The 25,909-nt window shown below is 37.7% G+C and overlaps 1 protein-coding gene across 3 annotated transcripts in view; it reads right to left on the reverse strand.

Annotated features, from left to right (window-relative positions):
- Positions 1–25,909, reverse strand: part of DESI2 (desumoylating isopeptidase 2) — a 52,643-nt gene that overhangs the window by 12,478 nt on the left and 14,256 nt on the right. The gene's annotated exons all lie outside the window — the stretch shown is intronic.

Below are 25,909 nucleotides of genomic sequence, written 5' to 3' on the forward strand. Positions count from 1 at the left end.
AGTGCTTAATAAATATGCTTGTTGTTGATGTTTGTTGACAATGTAAGAATAGTGAGGCTACTACTACAATTCATACTAAATCTTGGGAAGAGTATAGATCAATAACTAATCTCACTTATGATACCTGCTGTCATTTTTGCAAATTTGAAGTTTGAAAGACATTACTATTCTAAGGAAACATTCTAGATAAGGGGTATGTATAGAATTATGTGAGCAAAGGTACAGAGATAGAGGCAATAAGAATATATTTGGGGGACATTAAATAGACCAGTTTGGGTCTGAAAACTGGAAGTATGCTTCAAAGCAGCTTGCAAGGTGCTTTATTTTGTACACTGAGAAACCACCAAGCAAGGGAATGAGATGACCAAAGTGAGTTTTTAGATCAGTTTAGCAACTATGTATAAGATGGATTAAAAAAGAGAACTATAGGCAAGATGAGTTAGGATTCTTACATGAAATAAGAGCATACATTAAGGAATTGGCTATAGGAATGTAAAAGAATGGACATGACAGATTACTGTAAAGAGTATGTGGGGCTTGGTGGCTAATTGGAAACTGTGAAAGTGACAAGAGTGGGTTAGAGAGGTAAGACAAGGATCTGAATCAAGTAGTTTCATAGAAGCCAAAAGGAGACTCTGGAGAAGAGGGATAATCTATATATTAAAGGCTGCAGAGATAAAACAGAATGAGGGCTGAGAAAGGGACCTGAATTTGGTGATTAGCTGGTAAAACTAGAAAAAGGCAGTTCCAACGATAAAGGAGGGAGAATTCTATGCAAAAAGTTTTTGTTGTTACCAGAATCCTATAAAGAGAATATTCAATTACAACAAGATTTAAAGAACTACAATAACCTCAGTATACCTTAACATTCCAATGCTTTTCTTACTTATGCAGGGATGTCTCACTTTTTAAGGAAAAAAAAACCAAACAAATCATTGGAGAGTTATAACCAATGTTACTTGTACCTATGAAAGAATATGTTCATTGTCAGCTTGAACCTGCATTCCAAGCTTACAATTTTTTGGGTGTGGGGTAATTTTTATATACATACATACATTTTAAGAAAAAATGCCAACACTGTATTTTTAATAAAACAATTTCACACAATATTTTATTCAAGTAAAACCAACAACAATACAATTTTATGAAAACAATTAACATATGTAAACTTATTAAAAGGATTAAAAATTTTGAAATACCTAGATCTTTAAAATTATAATTACTTTAGGAGACTAATCAGGTGCTTATTAAATCCTTCCACTTAATTGCAACATATTAAATTAAAAAAAATAAATGCCTATAGCTCTAGTTTTTCATTAGTCAATATATCTTTCTGGATTGTAATATGAATGAGGACTCTGCATGGACTCTGAATACTGAATTTAAAAGTTTTTAAAAAAAACCTAATTACAGGGGCAGAGCAGATAAAACACTGGCCCTGGAGTCAGGAGAACCAGAGTTCAAATCCAACCTCAGACACATGATACTTACTAGCTACGTGACCCTGGGCAAGTCACTTAGCCCTCATTGCCCTGCAAAAAAACCAAACAAACAAAAAATATAGGGAAAAAACCTAATTACATGTAAAAACAATTTCTGACATTTAAAAAATTTATTTTAAAGTTTTGAGCTCCTAATTGTAATCTTCCCTCCCTCCCTTCTCTGAGATGGCAGTCTGATATAGGTTACACAGGTACAATCTTGTAAAACATTTCCACATTAGTAATTTTGTGTAAGAAAACTCAAACTAAACAAGAAAGAGAAAAATAGTATGCTTTGTTTTTTTTTCAGACACCATTAGTTTCTTTTCTGGAGGCAGACAGCATTTTTCATCTTGAGTCCTCTGGGACTGTCTTGGACCATTGTACTGCTGAGAATAGTGAAGTCATTCATAGTTGTTCATCTTACAACTTTGCTGTTACTGTATATAATGTTCTCCTCGTTCTAGTCACTTTACTCTGCATCAGTTCATGTAAGTCTTTCCAGGTTTTTCTGAAAGCATCCTGCTCATCATTTCTAATAGAGCAATAATATTCTATCACAATCATATACTACAACTTGTTCAAGTCATTCCCTAATTGATGGGCATTCCCTTAATTTCCGATTCTTAGCTACCACAAAAAAAGCTGCTATAAACATTTTTGTACACATAGGTTCTTTCCCCCTTTTTTTGATCTCTTTGGGATTTAAAGCTAGCAGTGGTATTGCTGGACCAAAGGGTATGCAGTTTTATAGCCCTTTGAACACATTTCCAAATTGCTTTCCAGAATGATTGGATCAGTTCAAAATTCTTTTTTTTTTTTGGTGGGGGCAATGAGGGTTAAGTGACTTGCCCAAGGTCACACAGCTAGTAAGTGTCAAGTGGCTGAGGCTGGATTTGAACTCAGGTCCTCCTGAATCCAAGGCCAGCTGCCCCTGAGTTCAAAATTCTTAACAGTGCGTCAGTGTCCCAGTTTTTCCATATCCCCTCCAACATTTATCATTTTCCCTTTCTGTCATATTAGCCAATCTGTTAGGTGTGAAGAAGAACCTCAGTTGTTTTAATTTGCATTTCTCAAATCAATAGTGATTTAGAACTTTTTTTATGATTACAGATAGCTTTGATCTGTCTGAAAACTGCCTGATCATATTCATTGACAAGTACTCAGGTTTTTTTTTTTTGTTTGTTTTGTTTTGTTTTAGGTGAGGCAGTTGGGGTTAAGTGACTTGCCCAGGGTCACACAGCTAGCAAGTGTCAAGTGTCTGAGGACGGATTTGAACTCAAGTACTCCTGAATCCAGGGCCGGTGCCTTATCCACTGTGCCATCTAACTGCCCCAAGTACTCAGTTTTTAAAAGCTAACAACCGGGGCAGCTAGATGGCGCAGTGGTTAAAGCACCGGCCCTGGATTCAGGAGTACCTGAGTTCAAATCCGGCCTCAGACACTTGACACTTGCTAGCTGTGTGACCCTGGGCAAGTCACTTAACCCCAATTGCCTCACTAAAAAAAAAAAAAAAGCTAACAACTACTTTAACCAGTTTTTGGGGAAATCTTGTTGAATTAAAGTGAATTTGCTTCATTTTTGCTCTTATCACTTAGAAAAGCTCAAAGACCCTTTGAAGTACTTTGGCACAAGAAAACAAGTGTGTTACAAAATAAATGACTTATGCTCTGATCCTAAATTATCACAATTATTCAAAGAGCTTTCAGAAATAAATTTGATCACTTAGAACAGTGCAAAAAATTTTGTAGTTCCTCACTTCTATTTCTCCAAACAATTTTCTGTGAATGTGCACAAATTGCATGAGAGCCCAAATTTTAAACTAGTAGTTATAGAACTTTGTTTCCCACCAATATTGACTGAGCTTTCTTTAGCAGTGTGGAGCCCAATATAATTCCCTCTTTAAAAAAAATACATCAATTATATTGAGACATAGCACTGTTACCAATAGATTTGCAAAGGTAATAAATCTTTTGTGAATACGTTTCAACAACATATACACTTGTAATTAAGTGACATCTTTAACTACAACTGTAGCCTCATTCACTTACAAGGCAAAACAAAGTTTGTTTATTAAAGGTATCTAATTTTTCAAGCTGTCATTTAAATTGATTAGATTTCATGCCATATGTAGCTAAAAGCAAATGTAGCAGTCTTTCTTCCCCATCAATAGCAGTACTTATTAATCCCAATGACAAATAAATATTTTTTGTATGGGGTTCCTATCTAGCTCATGCTGGAAATGTAGAGGCTACACATGGGCTCAATTCCATTGCTGATCTTCATGTGGATTTTGACCTGTTCTGAACTTGATCAATTTGCTGCTTGTAACCTGATGACCTCCTCTCCCAGAGTCTCACCATATTAATGCCAAACTTAGTGAAGACACCAAATTGGCATAGCCTACTGCAGCTCAGCTCTTGAGGTCAAGAGATCCACCTACCTAAACCCCCATGGTAGGTGAGATTGCAGGTATGGACCACCGTACCTGCTGGGATAAATTCATTTACCCAGCTCTCAGCGTCCAACACAATCTGATATTACTCTAACATTTCAGACTTTCTATATTACAATCCTTCATATACTCTATTCTTGGGCCAAACTGGACTTTTATCCCTCAGATATGTCCTGGATTTTCCTACCTCTGTGTTTTTGGTCTTATCCTGTTCCCACCCAATACCTAAAATATTTTCTCTCCATTAAAGTTCAACTCAGATACCACTATAACTTGAGGGGATGGTAGGGTGAGGTGATTAAAAAAAAACAAAAACAGGATAGGGTACAGCTGAGCCACCTATAGGCAATAGGAAAAGAATAAGTAGATAGGGACACCAAAAATGACAAAGATGGAATTATCCAGAAGGCAAATTCCTAGAAGAGACAGGAGGGGATGGGATTGAGGGTCTTGGCAAAGGCTTCCTCTTCCTCAGACAAGAAGGAGAGGATGGGTAAAAATTCAGAAGAGTGTTATGGTATGACATAGAAAAGAAGAGATGTCCGACTGATGGTCTCTATTTTCTTAGGAGGGTGGGAGGTAGGGCATCTGCTGAGAGGGGATCTTGGGAGGTGTTAAGGGCTGGAGGGGAAGAAAAGCTTTGGAACAACCGCTGAAGGAAGTGGGATAGAGAGCCTATCAAAGAAGTTTAAAGATAAAGGTTTTACTGTATAGTAGTAAAGGCTGGTTGGAATCAGATAACATGAATTTGTAGTGGCATGGTGGTGAGCTTTCCTCCAGCTGCTTTAGTGGCATGGGAATAGGAAGGAAAATGGATGGCGGATGGGATCCAGATTTGAAAATCATAATGGTGTGAATGGTAGTAGGACAAAGGACTAAAAAGAATCACATATAGTTGATATATATTTGAACAGGTTTCACAATGAAGACAATAAAGTAAGGCCAGGTAGGGATGATGGGAAAATAGGAATGGATAGAGAATGGTTAGGACTGAGACGAAGTTAAAGTATAGGAGGAATGAGGCAGATGGAGAGATAAAGAACAAGACACATGAGATTGTGTAATGGGGAAAAGTTAATTTCTGAGTTCAAAATTTTTGAAGTGACAGTTATGAATGATAGAATCTAGGGTATGACTATCTGTTCCTAGTTGAGGTACTTCAATACTATTTGATAATACAGTGACTGTATTTTGAACCCCCATTGCAGCTTAATCATTCAGATTTTATGTCACAATTTCATTTACTTCTCACATAAAACTGGAAGATAAGGAGACATTTTATCTGACTGCATGGATTAGAAAACTGAGGCCCAGGGAAATTAAGGAGCTTGGTGGCACAGGGAACTTAAGGACACAGTGAAGTAGGGCAAGATTCTAAGTATTTATCTCTCGATCTAGGCAGGATTATTTCAGTGTGAGCTATACCATGGAAGTAGATACTCTAGGGGAGAACCTACTATGAACAATCAACAATTTGGGGCTTGAAATATACTTATAGAACTCATAAATCCTGATCTTGGGAGATGGAGGGAGGGGTATTGGATACTCAAGTGATAAAGGAAGGGCATCAGGAAAATTTGGGAGCAAAATGGGAGAAATGATTTCTAAATGAAAAATTGCCTTATGTAATGTTTATAGATACATAATTTAACATGAAATATTTTAGATGGGTAATCTCACAGAATCCCTGATTCTAATTGAACAAAACTTGAAAAACAATTCTCTCTGCCACCAGGTGAGGTGGTGGATTTCGCTAGTGGGGCCAGAGAATAGAAGAGAAAAGATTTAACTCTTGCCAGCTTATTACATAATATAGAAGGACGTGCTTGCCCTCATAAAACTCTCCTTTCCGATGCTGTTTCCATCCAAAGCCCAAGAGTATTCAAACCCACAAACAAATAATGGGATAATGATCCATATACAAAAGCTTTTAACATTTTTTTAAAATTAAAGGGATGTAAGATTTAAAAAACAAAAATGCAGTATGAATTCTGATATATATGTATGACTGCCTACTCATATATCTATATATACATATATAGATATACACATATACATACATATATATATATATACACACACACACATATATGACTGCCTACTCATTTTAAGCATGAAACACATTTCCAACATAGGATTATCTTTTATGGAACAGATAAATTCCACCAAATCTGGTTACAAACTACATTTCTATGAAGTAAAGCTGGTGTTTTCAACATAAGATCAAGAAATCTGTTCCCATAGGGGGGAACCCCCCCAACAATGAATACTGGTCAAGAAGAGGGTTTTAGGGTGCTAGCATACCAAGAATTCTAAGATGGGTAATACTCTGATGGCCCTTTACGATTTTCATGATAGCATTTTCTAACTCTTGGATCACAAGAATTTCTCTCATGCTCCTAGATGTTAGTTACTCAACAGAATGTGCCTATATAAATTACTACTAGGTGCTGCCACTGAAAGTCACATACTCGGGCCTAAAAAATTCCTTAAATTCAAGGCTTCAAGAAGCTGGGTAGTGAGGTGGAGCCAAGATGGCACAGAGGAATCAGTGAGCAGCCAGAGCTCTCCTTCTGTTCCCTCAAAAAGAACATTAAATCAAGCCTCTGGACAGATTCTGAAACTACAGAACCTGCAAAGAGACAGAGAGACATAGTCTTCCAACCAGAGATAATTTAGAAGACTTCAGGAAAAGATTGGTCTGACTCGGGCAAAAGGGAGGCCCAGCGCAGGGCAGCAACCCAGCCCCGAGGGGGTCGGGGCAAGACAGCAGGAGCTGTGGGCCACAGCCCAACAACTGAGGCCCCTGGAACCTAGCTCAAAAATCTGGTGGCCAAGAAGGACAGTGGAAAAACCTACCTGCACCAGCCGAGAGGGCAAGTTGACAGCTGTAGGGCCACGAACAAGACAGGCGCGACCAGGCACACTGACAGAGCACGCTCAGACAGGAAGTACAGGGGGGCAAACTGCACACACTATAAAGGCCTCAGAGTAAAAAGCTGGTCACACAGCACCTATATAAAAAGCCCAAAACAGGGACCCTGGTGCCCCCAGAGCAGACCTCGACTTAAAAAATAAATGAATAAGCTGTAATAATGAGTAAGAAGCAAAAAAGAGCCCTCTCCATTGAGAGCTTCTGTATCAATAGGGAAGAAGCCAACACAAATTCAGATGAGGACAATACCCTCAAATTGCCTACATGTGAAGCCTCACGAGGAAAGGTGAATTGGTCTCAAGAACAAAAAGCCTTCCTGGAAGAGCTCAAAAAGGATTTTAAAAATCAATTGAGAGAGGTAGAAGAAAAAATGGGGAGAGAAATAAAAGCAAAACAAGAAAACTATGAAAAAAGAATCAGCAGCTTGGAAAAGGAAGCACAAAGATTGACTGCAGAAAACAATTCCTTAAAAAATTCATCTGGCCAAATGGAAAAAAAAGTGCATAATTTCACTGAAGAAAACAATACCTTAAAAATTAAAATTGGACAGCTGGAAGATAAGGAATCCATGAGACACCAGGAATCAGTCAAGCAGACTCGAAAGAATGAAAAAATTGAAGAAAATGTGAAATACCTCATTGGAAAGACAACTGATCTGGAAAACAGATCCAGGAGACAATCTAAGAATCATTGGGTTGCCTGAAAGCCATGACCAGAAAAAGAATCTAGACACCATATTCCAGGAAATTATTAGGGAGAACTGCCCTGATATAATAGAATCAGAGGATAAAATCATCATTGAAAGAATCCACTGATCACCTCCTGAAAGAGACCCCAAAAGGAAAACTCCAAGGAATATTGTAGCCAAATTCCAGAATTATCAGGTGAAGGAGAAAATACTCCAAGCAGCCAGAAAGAAGCAATTTAAATATCATGGAGCCACAGTCAGGATTGCTCAGGACCTGACAGCTTCAACATTAAAGGACTGCAAGGCTTGGAATATGATATTTTGGAAGGCAAAGGAGCTTGGATTGCAGCCAAGAATCTATTACCCAGCAAAAATGTGCATTCTCTTTCAGGGGAAAAGATGGACATTTAATGACATTGGAGACTTTCAATCTTTCCTGATGAAAAGACTGAATAGAAAATTCGATCTTAACATACAAGACTCAAGAGAAGTTTCAAAAGGTAAACATAGGGGGGAAAAAAAAAGGTTACTCAATTAGGCTAAACTGTTTATATCCCTACACGGGAAGATAATACTCATAACTCTTAAGAACTGTAAATGTATTTGGGCAGAGAGGACTTTACACAGAGGGTACAAATATAAATTGTCTTTGATGTGATGATACAAAGAAAATTAAGGGGTTAAAAAGGGAGTCTATGGGGAGGAAAGGAAAGGGGAGGTGGGATGGGGTAAATTATAGCATATGAAGAGGTGAAAAAAACCCCTATTACAATAGAGGGAAAGAAAGGAGGGGTGAACGAACATTGTTTCAACCCTACTCTCATTAGATTTGATTCAAAGAGGGAATAACATATACGTTCACTGGGATTAAGAAATTTAGCTCATTCTTTAGGGAAGCAAAAGGGGAAGGGAAAGGGACTGATAGAAGGGAGGACAAAAGCAAGGGGGAAAAGGGTAAAAGAAAAGAGAGGGGGGTGATAAAAAGGGAGGGCAGATTGGGGGAGGCAGGGGTATACTATATTCTTCTCACCAATGCAATGGTACAGAAGATTTCCAGGGAACTCATGATAGAAGAGGATCTCCAAATCCAGGGGGAAAAAAAAAAGAACTGTGGAGTATAGATGCTGAATGAACCATATTATTTCTTTTGTTTTTGGTGCTGATGTTTTTCTATTTTGAGGTTTTTCCTCATTGCTCTGATTTTTCTCTTATAACATGACTAATGCAGAAATATGTTTAATGTTATGTATATATATAACCTATCAGATTACCTGCTGTCTAGGGGAGGGGGGAGGGAGGGAGAAAAATCTGAAATTGGAAAGCTTGTATAAACAAAAGTTGAGAACTATCTTTACATTTAACAGGAAAAAAAAATAAAATACTTTATTAATTTTTTAAAAAAAGAGGCTGGGTAGTATGGTGGATTGAGCACTGAATTTGGGGGTCATGAACATGAGTTTAAATCTGGCCTCAGATGCTTAATTAGATGTGTGACTCTGGGCAAGTCATTTATCCTGCCTCAGTTTCTTCATCTGGAAAATAAGGATCAGAGCACCTATTTCCCAGGGTTGTTGTGAGGATAAAATAATATTTGTAAAATGTTTTGCAAACTTTCAAGTGCTATACAAATGCTAGCTAATTGGAACTTACTGCAATGGAATTTGTCCTGTATAACTAGGCCCTTATAATGTTTCTAAAGGATTGCTGAGGTATACTAGAATAAAAAATGAATACTTAATAGCTTTGCAAGTGGGTAGTGTTACCTCCATCCTAGAGATGGAAAGTTGGATGGAATCAATTGACTTTTTCTTAAGGCTACAAGAAACAAAGTTTAAGTTGTTAGGAATAGGACTTCCAGGCTACTGCTAGCCTATCCCCCTGGGAAGTATTAAAAATAGGCCCAAGTCTACAAAAATTGTCTATTTCAAAATGGTCACAATCATTACTCTGTGCAATTAAGAAATTTAAATTATCATGCTAATGTAGCCCATTGCTAGAATAATATACTCATTAATTCTCTGCTTTTCATATTTCCCAGAAAGGCCCCAATATTTAAAAGCAAGGTTTTTTTTTTTGGGGGGGAATTAAAGTAATGTTCATTAGATTATCTCTATCAGAAAGCTATGAATATAAAGTATAAGACCAGTCAAGTCCCACTAACTTACAGGAGCACACTGTCCTAATTTGCAAGCACAGACCTAAGCTGTTCTATAAATATCTCACATCTCTCAAAGATAATCTCCCTGCCAGATAGACTGCAGTAATGCACTCTGCAAATAAGAAATACAAGGAACCACCTTCTTTATTCCCCACAAAACCCCAAACTATATATAAATATATTATGAAAAAAACCCCAACCTATTTGGTGTAAGTTAAGAAAGATGGCAGAAGATTGTTTTTATTTCCAGAGGACTGGCATTATGGCAGATCTAGAAGCAAAATAAAGTCAGCAGGTTATCTAAAAACACCTGTTACATTTTGCTACCTGGTACTCAAGTTAAGTAAAAAGAACCTTAAAGTAGTAGCAGCACCAAAACCTAAAGGGTGGCTTTGGTTTCCAAACCTTCTCCAGCCAAACTCTTTAATTGGGTTTTTTATAATTAAAATTTGCATTCCAAACTCTAGCTAGCTATCTCTGCAAATGTGTTGCTGATACCACGAATGGACAAGAGTGACTGGCTTTGTGTAATCAACACAAACTGGAAAACAACTCAAATTACATGTTCTCTCTGACGGGGTCAGTGTCACCTTAATATACTAATTATAGCATACTACTTAAGAATTTTTAGAAGTCTGATTGTCAGAAAGATAGAATTGTGTATCTCTTCAGTATCATCTTTTTTGAACAATCAATTATTCCACTTTCCCTAAAAAACCTATGACCAAAAAATATGAAGGGGAAAAATAAAATGTTCCCAGGGAAAAGCAATCACAGAGACATGTCCTCTAACTATAAACTTAATTCCTTTTTAGGGCTGCCTGTTCAATGACTCCTGAATATTATTATTAGACCATGAGTCTCGGTGGCTCAATCTTCCCAAATTGAACTGGCTGCCTTCAGACTTCACCAGCTTAATTCAAGGTCAGGATATTAATAATGACCTAACGACAGAGATAAGATGGAAGCTCTCTATGCTACAAAGTTCAGATAGGGTTTTAAAAAAAGTAAGTAGCAGACACTAGAACTAAATGTCTCTTATGATCTCAAGCTGCAAAATTCCATAGTGATAGTGACCTGATACCATTAATTGTTCTTGTTGAAACCATCAATTCATACTACTATAGTCATCTTCCAATGACTGTTAGTGACTCTGTTTCTCAAACTGTTTTTAACTGTTCTCATTATCTTAAAAAAAAAAGTTTATTAAGTATTGGCCTTGATTCCCACATAATTAAAGATCTTTGAAGCATGCACTGAGAAAAAGACACTGAGGGTTTTTTTGGGAGGGGGGGCGGCAGGCAATGAAAGTTAAGTGACTTGCCCAGGATCACACAGTTTACTGGTGTCTGAGGCTGGATTTGAACTCGGGTCCTCCTGAATCCAGGGCTGGTGCTTTCTCCACTGTGCCACCTAGCTGCCCCGACAATGAGATCTTTTGCTGTTATCACTGTTGGGGTCTGTTTCTGTAGGAACTAACTCCTGGTATGGATACCATGATCAATAATTAAGTCATCTTTAACAGTCCTGAGAGATTTGCCTAGCTCACTGAGAGGTTAAGTAAATTACCCAAGGTCACATAATTGGCATTTGCTTGAGGCAGGATCTGAATCCAATTCTCCTGACTCCAAGGCCAGCTAGATTGCCTCAACATTGCTATTTGGAAGGCTTAGCAAACAGACAGATAAAAGCTTAGAAGAGGGCTGTTGCCAGGGCAGAAACTATTAATATGTGCACTTTAGTCTTTATACGTCCAAGTAAATTAAGTCCCAACAATATACAACCAATAACCCAGGGAAAAGAAAGAAAAAATAAAAATTCTATTTTCCAAAGTGCTTTGAGGCAGCCATTCAGAAGCTGGTTTATAGCTTGGTTTCCCTCAAAGATTCACTAATACATACCAAGCACAATACTAAACAAATCAGATATTACCACAAAATACCATTCCTCAGACCAAAGAAAACTACCACAACAATGGCAAGACAACAATCCACTCAACTCAAACCCTCTGGGGCAGAGACATGTTTCTGTGGGGTGTTTAGTTTAATCTATATTATCTGCCTCATGGTCATTCTGGAAAGACATTTTGGTTTCACAGAACAATTATCAGGCTATATGTGAATAATTCAGAAAGGCAAAAGCTTACATGAAAACATAATCCAATCAGCCCTCTTCAGTAAGTAGTGCTTAAAATGTATTCTAGTTTGATTTAATATCATATTCATTTTCAAATACATATTATTAACTCTGCTTACATATGTTAACATACTGATTAAAGAAGGTACTCTACTGCCATAGTTTTCTTACTTAAGTAAAAACATTCAAGCATTTCCACTGGGGGAAAAGGGGTGATATGGGAAGGTACATTTGCATATGCATGAATGACAACATAAACACCCCATTTTTGTACAATCAGTATTGTTAAATGAGTAAAATAAATCACTTTTATGAAGTGCAACATAATCCAAAGATTAAAAAAGACAGTAGGTTTAATGTTTATTTGGATTATTGTTCAAAGGATATGGTATACATGAATTCAATTCAATTGAACATATTAAGTGAATACCTGTGAGAGAAAACTGCAAGTGCTAAGGATACAAAGGCAAAAACAAAACAATCCCTATCCTCAGGGGTTAGAATTTTACTGTGCATGTGTATGTGAATACATTCATGTACAAACATAAGTAAATATAAAGTCCCCCAACAACAATGAAATAAAAAGTAATTTCAAGAGGGAGAGTACAAGGAAATGCCTTACTGAGGAGGTGGCACCTGAGTTATGCCATGTAGCTTTTCTGTGAAGAAGAGGTGAGCAATGAGTACCTCTGAGACATAGAGGGGCCACTTATGGAAAAGTACACAGGAGATGCAATGTCATTAATGAGGAATAGCTAGCCCATTGACTAGAGAGTGCAGTAATAAAACTGGAAAGGTAAGTGCAAGTCAGTCTGCTTAGGGCTTTACATGCCAAACTGAGGCTTTTGTAGTTTAACATACAGGCGCCAGGAAACCACTGAAGATTTCTGAATAAGAGGGTGTCATAGAGATGTCTTTTAGGAAGTTAGATCTGATATGGATTGCAGAGCAAAGGGGATCTTCCCATATTTGACTGGTGAGGGAAAACTGATTTAGGAGTTCACTGCAATAGTTGAGATGAGTGGTGATAAGGTGTGTGACTGGAAAAAGAGGAACAGGAACTAAAGACACTACTCTAAAGAGGTAGAACTGGCAACTGGTTGGATACGGGATGGGGTGTGGGAGTTGAGGGACAAGGAAGAGTTAAGTATGACTGTAAGGTGGTGAACCTGAGTAACTGGAAGCATGATGCCGTCATGTGAATAGAAATGCAGAAGTCTGGAGGGGGAGTGGTTTTGTGGGAAATGTATTATGCTGGTTTGGGTATGTTCTTTGAGATGCTCATGGGACATCCTGGTGGAGATTGTCAGTAGGTAACTGATAATACAGACTGAAATCAGGAGATTTTTTACATGTAAAAAATCCCCACCAATATAAATTAAAATGTTAGTACTGGGGGGCAGCTAGGTGGCACAGTGGATAAAAGCACCAGCCCTGGATTCAGGAGTACCTGAGTTCAAATCCGGCCTCAGACACTTGACACCTTACCAGCTGTGTGACCCTGAGCAAGTCACTTAACCCCCACTGCCCCTCAAAAAAAAGAATTTGTTAGTACTGTATATTGATGATCATCTTCACATACAAGAGACAGCAAATCATTATACTAAAATAAGGACCTCTCTTTGCCTGCAAGTAACTACAGCCTACATAGAAGGATACCTACCTTATTATAAATGATCTTTTATAGTAAATAGTGCTACAGTGTCACATACATTTGGTGGAAGGACAATGCTGAAGACTTTAAGTAGCCACTCACCATGGGGGTCTAGTATGTTATTGAGAATTTACATGATGCATATTTTAAGTAGTTTGATTTTTTTGATCGATAAAAGTCACATTTTAGAAATCAAATATTTTAATGGGACAAGGAATATGTTGGTAGCTACTTTTATACAGTTACAGCATGGACACCACATGAAGGTGGGCACTTGATAGATAAATAGAAAATTTCATCACAATGAATTCCAAGAGGGCATAAAAATAAAAATATTCTTTTTGGTAACATTTTGTATTATCTGAATCTGGACCACAAGATGACAATTTCAAGACAAAACGTAAGCCTCAATGTTTTGGCATATGATCTCTGACATGTTGTGAATCTGTAGTTCAAGAAGACATAAATATATATTATATTATTAAATACTAAGCATACATACTAAAAGGGGTATGTTTTATTTTTAGCAATCAGATCTTACTAAACTTTTTTCACTGGGTAAGGTATAATATGGGCAGAACTGGGGCAAGATACCAGTTATGCCTCATTAAATTTTGAAATGTAACCAATCTCATCCATTATTGCTCACTGGAAGCGTTAAGATATCTTATAATACATGAGGCTTAATCATCATAGAATAAATTATCTATACAAATACAGAAATGCTGTTTGCTGAGGTGAAAAATCCTTTCCCCATACTTTCCTTCCTCCTATCGTTCCCATTCTCATGGTCCATATCCTCCTGTTTTCTCATTGTGTCCTCTGGATTTCTTGACTCTACTGTTAACAAATCCACTTCATCCTAGACCATTTCACACTATTCTTGGGCCACCCTTTTCCAGTTTCATTGTTCCTTCTGTAAGACTCCCCAGGACTAGGATGAAGACCGAAGCTGAATCCTGCTCTCCTCACTGCCAATTTGAGATCCTCCCTCTGCTGACATAATTTAGCAAACACTCCTTTGAGGTTTACTCCATCTTCCTATATATCACCTCTTCCAAAACCCTGTTATAAATCCTTGTTACTATAACATCTGGGCCTTCAGGTCAGTGTCCTGCCCCTAAAGTTAAATAGTTGGTCCCCAATCTTTTTTCTTCTCCCCACCCCTACACCAATATTTTAAAGACTTCAATATACAAGTTGATGTCTGCTCAAAATACTATGGTCCTGTCCCAGTTCACCCATCTCAATTTTCTTTGACCTACAGTGTCATTCCATGACTCATCACCACAGACATTAGATTTAATCATCAACTATAACTATTTGACCATGAACTCTGGTCATAATCTGCTACCCTATTTCTTCCTCTGCTTTACTCCCAAACCCATTCTCTGTCCTCACCACACCCTTCCTTCCCTTTGTAACAATTGGAATGATGCCACCTGCTGGAGAGCTCCTGTAGGAAAGCTCCACCATGAGGAGAAGGTGTCTGAGGGCAAGCCATGCGGTCAGGTCCTTGGCGTCAGAGGAAGTGACTTTGCTCGTGGGTGCTGTCAAGGCTACCAGCCAATTAGCTTGGAGATGTGTGTGCATGTGGATGGGATGTTGCCAGTTTCACAGGAGGCTTGTGGGATGAAGGAGGTGTGGCTCTTGCTCTTTCGTCTGGACTCTTGTGGAGAGTGGAGCTAAAATGCACTCTCCCCTTGATATATGAATCTAGGCCTCTTTCTCTCTTCACTAAATTCTTATTCTCTTTAATAAATGTTTAAAAGTCTAAACTCTTGCTAAAGCTTCTAAATTATTGGCAACCACTCATTAGATTTTACATAGTATTGTTAAAATTTGCCCCCCCCCTTACACCTTTATTCTCTTCTGTTCTAACACTCCAATACCATTCCCCTAGCCTAGCTTTCACGTGCCTTGAATAGCTGAAGAATTTAACAGTCCTCTACTTTTAAATCCCCAACCAATATGCCAAGGCTTCCGTTGCTGTACACACCCTGCCAATTCTCAATCCTGGAAGACCCTCTATTTACCTCTACTACTATTCTCCACTTACTTCCCACCTCCTATTGCTGAACACAGCTGAAAGTCACATACTACTAAATATACATACATATAGAAAATCTTCTATCAACTGGCCCCTGAAATGCACAGCAAAATTTGTATTCTTCCTTTTTCTAACTCTTTCCTCTCTTCTTTTCTGTGCCCAGATGGGTCTATCTCCTACTTTAACTTTACCAAGTAAAGTAACTGAGGCTACCTGTTATGAGTTTCTTCTCTCCCTACTTCATATCTCAAAGCCCCTCTGTGGCTTTACTAGTCCTCCTGTCCTTTACATTCCTGAATAGAAGGTGGGCATTTGCCCAGATCATCCAACTATCTAGGCATTCCTTTCCATTCCCTCCAGGAGCTTGCCCAATCAGTCATTCTGTCTCTCTCATTTTCAATCTCTTCTTATCGACAGGCATTTTCTGGACACCTACAGACTCAGGTTTATCTCATTCTTAAAAACCCTTCACTTGACCTTGACACTGCTAAAACAGAACAAATTTGCCATACTTGTTTTTTCCATATTCTTATCAACCATAACTTCTCTCTCTCTCTTCTAATTTGGTTTCTGACCCCACATGTAATAAAACTACTTCCTCCAAGGCTACCAATGATTGGCTAAATGCAATGGATATTGTGTGCTAAAAAATGATGAAACTGACTGTTTCACCAAAACCTAAAACAATTTGTATGAAATGATGGAAAGTGAAGTAAGAAGAACCAGAAGAATAACATATCCAATAACACCAACATTGTTATGTCTTTTCCAATAACATTGGAACCTAAGAAATCTGATCAATGAAATGGCCAACTACAATTTCAGAGGACCAAAGATGAGGTATACCATACATTTCTTTTTTTCCCCATAAAAGTATTTTATTATTTTCCAGTAACATGTAGAGATAGTTTTCAACATTTGTTTTTATAAGATTTCTAGTTTCAAATTTTTCTCCCTCCCTCCTCTTCTTCCCCCCTCCCCCCAAGACAGCAAGCAATCTGATATAGGTTATCTATGTACAATCACAGTAAACATATTTCTGCATTAGTCATGCTGTGAAAGAAGAATCAGAGAAAAAGGAAAAACCTCAAAAAACAAAAACAAAAACAAAAACAAAAATAGAAATAGTATGGTTCAGGGGCAGCTAGGTGGTGCAATGGATAAAGCACCAGCCCTGGATTCAGGAGGAACTGAGTTCAAATCTGGCCCCAGACACTTGACACTTACTAGCTGTGTGACCCTGGGCAAGTCACTTAAACCTCATTGCCCAGCAAAACAACACAAAACAAAACAAAAGAAATAGTATGGTTCAATCTGCATCTAGATGCCACAGTTCTTTTTTTCTGGATGTGGAGAGCATTTTCCATCATGAGTCCTCTGGAACTATCTTGGACCACTGTATTGCTGAGGAGGGTCAAGTCTATCACGGTTGATCAGCACACAATGCTGTTGATACTGTGTACAATGTTCTCCTGGTTCTGATCATCTCACTCAGCATCAGTTCACGTAAGTCCCTCCAGGTTTCTCTGAAATCTGCCTGCTCATCGTTTCTTACAGCACAACAGCATTCCATTACATTCATATACCACAACTTTTTCAGCTATTCCCCAATTGATGGGCAACCCCTCAATTTCCAATTCCTTGCCACCACAAAAAGAGCAGCTATAAATATTTTTGTACATGTGGGTCCTTTTCCCTTTTTTATGATCTCTTTGGGAAAAAGATCTAATAATGTGTACCATACATTTCTTAACAGAAAGGTTACAGACTCAGGGTGCAAAAATTTGTTTTGCTTGACAATGTAAAAATTACGAGGGTTCTGTTTTTCTTCTTTTAAGTGCTGGTTGAGGTGGAGATCTGAGATAGAGAAGTTAAATACTTGCTAATTAAAAAAAAATCCAATGCAAATTCTTAGCCAGCAAGGAATCCCAACCAACCCAACAAGTATGCAAGGTGCACAAAATACTAGTTAGTCAATGGGCATTTTGGGGGTGGGGTGGGGGAGGACAGGCAATGAGGGTTAAGTGACTTGTCCAGGGTCACACAGCTAATAAGTGTCAGGTGTCTGAGGCTGGATTTGAACTCAGATGCTCCCGAATACAGGGCCGGTGCTTTATCCACTGCGCCACCTAGCTGCCATCGACATTAAACCCCCCCCATCTTTATTTATAGTTTTGGGTTCCAATTTTTATCCCTCCTTCCCTCCCTCCATGAAGTGGCAAACAATCAGATATGGGTTACACATGTATGATTATGTAAAACATTACCATATTTGTCATTTTGTACAAGAAAACTTGATTAAAAGAAAAAATAGCATGCTTCAGTCTGTTCCATCAATATCTGTTCTTTCTTTGAAGGTGGATGCTATGTTTCATCAATAGTCTTTTGGGACTGTCTTGGATCATTGTATTGTTGAGAATAATCAAAGCATTCACAGTTCTTCATCAACAGTATTTCTGTCTCTGTGCACAATGTTCTCTTGGTTCTGCTCACTTCACTAGACATCACTTCATACAAGTCTTTCCAGGCCTTTCTGAAATCATTCTGCTTGTCATTTCTTATAGCACAATAATATTCCATCACCATCATATACCAGTTTGTTTAGCCATTCTCCAATAGACGAGCATTCCTTTGATTTCCAATTCTTAGCCACCAAAAAAAGGGCTGCTATAAATATTTTTTTTTACAAATAGGTCTTTTTCTCTTTTTGGGGATGTCTCTGGGTTATAAACCTAGCAGTGGTATTGCTGGATCAAAGGGTATGCACAGTTCTATAGCCCTTTGGGCATAGTTCCAAATTGCTCTCTAGAACAGTTGGCTCTTTTCACAACTCCAACAGTTCAACCAACATTTATTAAACATTTACTGTATGTCAGAAATATGCAATAGCCCTTGCCCTTAAGGAGTTTATAGGAGTGAATACCCCCCCCCCCCACACCAATCTGGGAAGGGAGAGAAAGCTAAGAATTAGGGAATCAATTCATTGAGGTGAGGAAGAAATGCTTTTTTAGGAACTCTTGGCACCTTTGATCCTTTCACTGACAAAATCCTATCTCTTGATAGGATTTCTTTGGGTTATAGTTCCATGCCTCATCCTTCACCATCCTCTTATGTAGTACTAGGTTCTAAAAGAGATTGACTTGTTTGGAATGGGCTCCTCTAAGAGAAATTTATTCTGCACTTGATAAAATAACAAAATATATTTATGGGGAAAAAAAACCACACTAGAATAACAAGGAAAAACATTTTTTTAAAAGTCAGTAATAAAGGGAAAATAGGGGAGGGAGAAGGGAGCAAGCATTTATTAAGGGCCTCCAATGTGCCAAGCTCTGTGCTAAGCACTTTCTAAATATCTCGTATGATCTTCACAACAACCTGGGAGGTAGGTGCTATTATAATCCTCATTTTCGTTTAGGAAATTGAGGCAGAAAGAGGTTAAGTGACTTGGCCAGGATCACAAAACAACTAAGTAAGTATCTAAGGCTGATTTTGAACTCAGGTTTTCCTGACTCTAGGTCCAGTGCTTAATTGCCTCAAATTCTATTATAGATCTCAAAATATGTTAATAAAGCAGCAACCATCAAAGCTTTTTTCTACTGGTTAAAAAAGAAGTATATCAAAGGGAAAAATACTACACAAGGGAGAATCAGGAACTCAGTAACAGGGCCTGATAAACTCCCAAACATAAATTACTTAGGAAAGAACTCTAATAAAAACTGTTAGGAAAATTGGAAAGGAGTTTGGCAGAAATTAAAGTTAAACCAGTTACCACATGCAATATTCGACAATAAATTCAAAATAGATATATGACCTTAATATGAAAGATCATAGCATAAAAATTAGAAAAGAATAAATTAATATGCTTTTCATAGCTATGGGGAGATGCATTTTAATCAGGTATAGAAGCAATCATAAAACAAAATTGACAACCTTGATCAGATGAAATTGAAAAGCTTCTGCACACATGAAAATTAACACATCTAGGATAAGAAGGGAAGTTTGTGAGGAAAAAGAAATCTTTGTATCAAATTTTTCAGAGAGTGGTTTGGAATCCCAGAAATCTAGACAACTAAAACACACACACACACACACACACACACTCTTACTACCCTAGGACACGTAATTAGCAACATCAAGAATGTTATTTTGCCTCTTACTCAGGTGAGGTGAGAATTTAGAGATACTTATTTTATTTTTGAGCCTTGCAGCATTTATGTAGTTACAGTACTACAAATTAATGCTTGATTCAGTGCAAGCAAGGACTATTTCTTATAATGGTTAGTAAGTCAAATGATGACGCAAAAATATATTAACAGGTTATTTTAGGAACAGCTGCTGGGATAACATTTTAAATTCTTTACAAGACTCCTCATCAGACAGCCCTTTTAAATTATTATTGGCCAATGAACCATATATCACAATTCCACACCAATACTCACTCTCAAGCCTCTTAAGATTTTCCACCTCTCTGAAAAGCTATTAATGTTTAGAAGCCTTCTCAACAATTTAGCAATATTTTATTATAAACAAGATAATCATTGATATGAACACTTCCATATACAAAACTCATAAAATGGGGGTTGTACATGAAACTGTATATACACACACACACACACACACACACATATACACACACACACACACACACACACACACACACACACACACACACACACACATATATATACACATACATACACACACACACATATATTTTTTTTTGTGGGGATATGGGGGGGTTAAGTGACTTGCCCAGGGTCACACAGCCAGTAAGTGTCAAGTGTCTGAGGCCAGATTTGAACTCCGGTACTCCTGAATCCAGGGCCTGTGCTTTATCCACTGCGCCACCTAGCTGCCCCCAAAAGTGTGTGTGTGTGTGTGTATATATTACATGCAACTTGGTTTTAAAAAATATATTAAACTTAATGTGGTTATCACCAGTGTTGCTTTGCTTCTCTGTCCCCTTCTAAACTTTGTTCTGCTGCCTTCTGTGTATTATTTATTTTACAGTCTTTTCTTTTTGCATCACTATCACAACCTCCTCTATCCCTCCTAAATAAAAGCTCTCCCTTGTAAGATGAGTCAAAGAAAACAAATGTGTTGTAATGACTGTCTGAAAATGTATATTGTAAATCTATACGGTCCCTCACTTCTGCATTAAGAGGTATTTTCCATCATCAGCCTTACCGAGTTCTAAGTAGTCACTTCATTGTTTGTTGTTCTTAAAATCTTCCCAAGAGGTTTTTCCTTTAGTGGCCACTGTTGAAACAGTTTTGGCTGTGCTTACCTCTGTGTTAGTACATACATAAATCTGACCCTTTCTTCACTTCTTGCGGCACATAACATCACATTCATATACTATAATTTGTCCAGCTAGTTTCCTACTTCTGGGGACTCATTTTATTTCTAGTTCTTTGCTCCAACAAAAAATGCTGCTGTAAATATTTTTGTATACATGGGTTCTTGGCCAGGGGTGAGGGTGGGGTTGGGGAAGAGGAAGCTCATGCCTATTCCTAGTAGTTGTACTTTTGGGTCAAAGGGTATGAAGTTTAGTAACATTTTGGGCACGGTTCCAAATTGCATTCCAAAATGGTTGGAATACTTCACAGCTCTGGCAACAGTGCATTAGTGTGCTTGTCCTCCCACTTGCCCTGCAATAATAATTTTCCCTCTTTGTCATCCTTGCCAATCTCAGTTGTTTTAATTTGATTAGTCTTAGTACTACTGATTCAAAGCATTTTTTAAAATATGGCTTTTGATATCCTGAATTCCTTCCCTTAAGAACTGTTCAAGGGGGGGCGGCTAGGTGGCCCAGTGGATAAAGCACCGGCCCTGGGCAAGTCACTTAACCCCCATTGCCCCATTAAAAAAAAAGAACTGTTCATATCCTTTATCCATTGGATAATGGCTCTTATTCTCATAGATCTGATCAATTCCCTGTATGTTGGATTAAACTCTTGCCAGTTGTACAGTGGAAAAACCACTGCATTATGGGGTCATAGGTGGTGGTTGTTGTTCATTCCTGTCCTGACTCTTTGGGATCCCACGGACATGACAGACCCTTCTATCCTCCACTATCTCCTGAAGGATACAAGTGCAAATCTTTACCCTGTGCCCTTTTGAGACCTTGGGCAAGTCACCTTAACAGACTCTCTAAGTCTGTTTCCTCATCAGAACAATGATGAACTTGGATTAGATAGATCTCTATGGTCCCTTCCAACTGAGATTCCAGGATTCTATTAAGTTTCTGAAGGTTTGTTTGTTTTTAGTGAGGCAATTGGGGTTAAGTGACTTGCCCAGGGTCACACAGCTAGTAAGTGTTAAGTATCTGAGGCCGGATTTGAACTCAGGTACTCCTGTCTCCAGGGCCAGTGCTCTATCCACTGCGCCATCTAGCTGCCCCAGTTTCTGAAGTTTTAAGGGGAAAAAGTCAACAAAAAGCTTTTCAAATATATATAGCACTTAAACTCTTTGTACCTATGTTTTTCAATGAAAAGAAATGTGGAATTACATGAGAAAAATAAAGTATAAAAATTATTTAATTTTTAATTTTTTAAATCATGCAAATAGATATAATAGAATTATCATCACAAATCAATTCTTCCATGAGGATTCTGATACAAGAAAGTAGAGAAGGACAGGAAGAAAGCCATCCCCTCACAGTGATGTCCACCCTAACATACTGTTGGTAGCTTACTTCTATCTAGCTAGCTTCCAGGGAAAGAATTAAAATGGCATATCTCAGCAAACAGAAAGTCAGAGGCAGAAAGACCTAATTGTTGTTGGGACCCAACAGCAACCGATCAACAAGCAGATATTAAGCATCTACTATGTGCCAGGCACTGTATTAGGTGTATGAAATACAAGTACAAAACCAAACCAAAACAATCCCTAATTATCTCTTCCCACTATTATTTGACATAGTTTTGGTAATGCTAGCAACAACAATAAGAGAAAGAAATCAAAGGCATTAAGAAAGGTAAAATGGAGATAAAACAATCCCATTTTGCTGATATGATAGTATACTTGCAAAGTCCTAGGCAATGAGCAAAGAAACTAAATAAAACAATTAGTTGCAGACTGCAGATCAAACCCTCAAAAATCAACAGCCCTTTAATAACAAAACATAACAATAAAAAGGGAAATCCTATTCCAAATCACTACAAAATGTATAAAATATCTGGGGAGCAAACTATCAAAGTACATGAAAAACTTGTATAAATCAATGACCAAACTATTCCTTAAGAATTAAAGAGCCTAATTTTTGTTTTTGTTTTTTTTAGTGAGGCAATTGGGGTTAAGTGACTTGCCCAGGGTCACACAGCTAGTAAGTGTTAAGTGTTTGAGGCCGGATTTGAACTCAGGTACTCCTGACTCCAGGGCCGGTGCTCTATCCACTGCGCCATCTAGCTGCCCCAAAGAGCCTAATTTTTAAAAAAAAGAAGAAGAAGAAGAATTAAAGAACCTAAAAAGCTGGAGGAATATTCAGTGGTCATGGCTGGGCCATGCCAATATAATAAAAATGACAATATTACCAAAATTAATTTATACTTTTAATGCTGTATCAATCAAATTATCAGGGGGTTAACTATTTAGAACTTGATAAAATAATAACAAAATTGATTTGGGAAGAAAGTCAGAATGCCAAGAAAAATGATGACAAGAAGTAGGAACAGAGGGAGAATAGTACTTCCAGACCTCAACTGTATTATAAAACAGCAATCATCAAAACCACCTGGTACTGATTTAAAAACAGAGAAAGATCGATGGAACAGACTAGACAAGGAAAAATAAGCAACAAAGAGAACTCAGTAAGCCAACCAGTGTCTGATAAAATGGGAAACATAAATTACACCTAGGAAAAAAACTATTTGGTAAGAACTACTGGTAAAACTGAAAATGGTCTGGCAGAAATTAGATCAAAGGCTTAGATCAAACACCATACACCCTATTACACAATATATTCTAAATGGATACTCAACCTTATAATTAAAGATATAAAAAAATTAGGAGAAGCAGATCACATACCTCTCACAGCTATGAGGAGGAAATTCTTAACTAAAGAGCTAGAGGCAATTACAAAAGAAGAAATAAATAACTAATTATTTGAAACTGAAAAGCTTCTGTACAGACATTAATGTATCTTAGAGAAGGGAAATCATCAAATGGGAGAAAATATTTGTAGCGAATTTCTGATAATGGTTTGGTGTCCAAAGTTATATAAATAATACATACATAAATATATTAGCACAAGCATATTAAATATGTATTATATAAAACATAATAGCCATTCCCCAAAAGATAAGTGGTCAAAGGATATGAGGAAACAGTTCTCGAAAGAAAAACTTCAAAGTATGTCAGACCACATGAAATATGCTCAAAACCACTAATAAGAGAAAGGAAAACAAAAGCAACCCTGAAGTTTCACCTCATACCCTGCAAATTGGCAAAAATTACCAAAAAAATTGACAATACTCAACACTGGAGGGTTGTGGAATGATAAGCATACTAATACATGGTTGGTGGAGCTGCGAAATTGTACAACCATTTTGGAAAGCAATTTGGAATTATGCCAATAAAGTAACTAAAAGTACCCTTTGAACAGGAGACTCCATTACTGGGCTTATACTCAAAGAAAGCCATTAAGAAGTAAGTCCTCACATACAACAAAATATTTATAGCAGCACTTTGTGACAGCAAAGAACTGGAAACAGATAGATATTAATTGAGGAATGGCTAAATAAACTGTGATACTATGAATGACATGGACTAATACTTATGTTGTAAAGTGTGATGAACACAGAAATGCATAGAAAGATCTATATGAACTGACTGCGTGAGTAAGCAGAGCCAATAAAATATACATAACTACAATGATGTTAAAAAAAAACCCCAACACAATTATATAAGTGAATAAAACAAAATTACAAAGATCCAGCAGGATATGGATGAAGAAATATGAGAGAACAAAACCCACTATCCCTATTTACAGGGAGTTCATGCTCTAAAGGGAGAGGCAACAAGCACACATGACTATATACAGCATAACTATAAAGTGAATAAATAGAAAGTCATTTGAACACAAAGTGTGTTGGAAGAGAGGATCAACAGTTGAGGCATGGAGGAAGATCAGGAAGGCTTTATGCAGAAAATGGTGCTAAAGCTGCATGGGGAAGGTGCACCTTAGGTGGAGAGCTGATAGCCAAGTGCAAAGGCACAAAGATGGAAAATGCTACTGTGTATAGAGAACAAGCTAGGCAGCCAGGCTGGCAGATTGATGTACAACTATATCGGAAAGAGGTCAGGGCCCGGACATGAAAGGTCACAAGAGTTAAACAAAGGAATTTATACTTAATCCTAGAGGCAAGAAGCCACTGGAAAACCGATTCCATGTGAGTCACATGATCAGATCCCCCCATGTTCTTTCCATTTGTACATTTATCCATTTATGCAGCAGCCCTACCAGTAAAAGAGGGCCTCTGTATGGGCAAGGATTGTTTCATTTTTTTACTTTGCATCCCAGTGCCTAGTATAGTGCTTGGTACATTCAATAGTAGGCGTTTTTGTTAATATGCTACTTTGAACACTGAAGTAATACATTGCTAAAGCTTACACTTGAGGTCAATTAATTAACAAAAATGTACTAAAGCTGTATGGTATATTAAATAGAATAGAATGTTGGACTTTGGAGTCAGGAAGACCTAGATTTGAATCCTACTTCAGACACTAGTTGTGGGGCCTTGGGCAAGACACTCAACCTCAGATGAGTCTGTTTTCCTCACAGCGGAAAAAAATAGGGTTGATCACCATGACCTCTGAGTATTTACAGCACCAAATCTCTGATCCTATGATAAGAATCTGCTGTATAAAGTTTAAGGGAAGGGAATAAACGTGTTATGCACCTACTGTGTGCCAGACACTATATTATCTCATTTGAGACATTATGACACACATCATACTGGGGCAAAACCAAAAAACGATACAGTTCTAGACTCAAGGAGCTTATATTCTTACTGGAGAACACAGGTACATACATAAAATGCAAAATAAATATAAGGTGGTTGTTGTCATCTTGGATTGCACTCTTGGCTCAGAAAGGCTGTTGGTTGGTGAATGCTCTCCCTCTTAGGACAGGATAGGCAATGCAATGCTTCTGAACTCTGCTTGAGGCCATGTGCTCTCTCTCTGCTTGTGTTAAATGCTATGCAGTCAATACTTTACTAATATTTAATATTAATTAATAATAAGTGCTTACTGCCAAACTGGATGCAGTAGCCATTATACACACACACACACACACACACACACACACGTATATATATGCAAATGAAACAATAATTTAGAAAACACAG

The sequence above is a fragment of the Dromiciops gliroides genome, chromosome 4 (assembly GCF_019393635.1).
Source record: "Dromiciops gliroides isolate mDroGli1 chromosome 4, mDroGli1.pri, whole genome shotgun sequence".
In the NCBI taxonomy this organism is placed as follows: Eukaryota; Metazoa; Chordata; class Mammalia; order Microbiotheria; family Microbiotheriidae; genus Dromiciops; species Dromiciops gliroides.